The sequence below is a fragment of the Myotis brandtii genome, unplaced genomic scaffold, assembly GCF_000412655.1.
Source record: "Myotis brandtii unplaced genomic scaffold, ASM41265v1 scaffold334, whole genome shotgun sequence".
In the NCBI taxonomy this organism is placed as follows: domain Eukaryota; kingdom Metazoa; phylum Chordata; class Mammalia; order Chiroptera; family Vespertilionidae; genus Myotis; species Myotis brandtii.
In genome coordinates, this window is record NW_005362885.1 from 1,183,244 (window position 1) to 1,183,892 (window position 649).

Consider the following 649-nt stretch of genomic DNA (forward strand, 5'->3'; position numbering starts at 1 on the left):
GGCCCCAGGCAAGGCAGGGAAAGCAATTAAAAAGGAAGATTTTTAAATTATTAACATTTGGTGAATAATTCAGGCTCTCGGTGCCTCACTGCCCTCGGGGACAGTGCCTGTGTGAGGAGAGGAAGTCCTGCCCCCTCTCCCAGCACCCCCACCCACCTTCCAGCCACAACAGCCGCGCTCCCCAGACTGGGGGCTGGGGTCAGGGTGCAGCTGGGCAGGGTGCTGGGGTGTGATCTCGCGACGGTGGGTGGGACTCCCAAGCGTCCGTGAGAGCTGGGAAGGACAGATGGCCAGGGCCATGCGCAGGGTGGGGCACGGGGAGGGACGGCGCCTCCAGCCGGGCTTTTGAGTACCAGTGCGGTCCTCCTGGATCCACCACGGACGTTCCTAAGGCTGCTGCTCCCCGTCTGGGGCCTCCCCCCGGCAGGCCTAGCGCTCCCTGGAGGAGGCCCTGACCCCGTGGCACCCTCCAGCTGGAGGGGAGGCCTGCAGCGTAGACAGGGACAGGACTGCCTGCATGGATGGCAGGGGCATCGGCCCCCACGCCCACCCCGGCTCACAGTGTGAAATGACAGTGTCTGCATTGGGGGGGAGGTGGCCCTGCGGGTGAGAGAGAGTGGGGTGGGGCCGCAGGGGGCATGCAGGTGGG

At 65.8% G+C, this 649-nt stretch overlaps 1 protein-coding gene across 1 annotated transcript in view; it reads right to left on the reverse strand.

The window, feature by feature from the left end:
* Nucleotides 1–649, reverse strand: part of SAMD11 (sterile alpha motif domain containing 11) — a 17,844-nt gene that overhangs the window by 4,167 nt on the left and 13,028 nt on the right. The gene's annotated exons all lie outside the window — the stretch shown is intronic.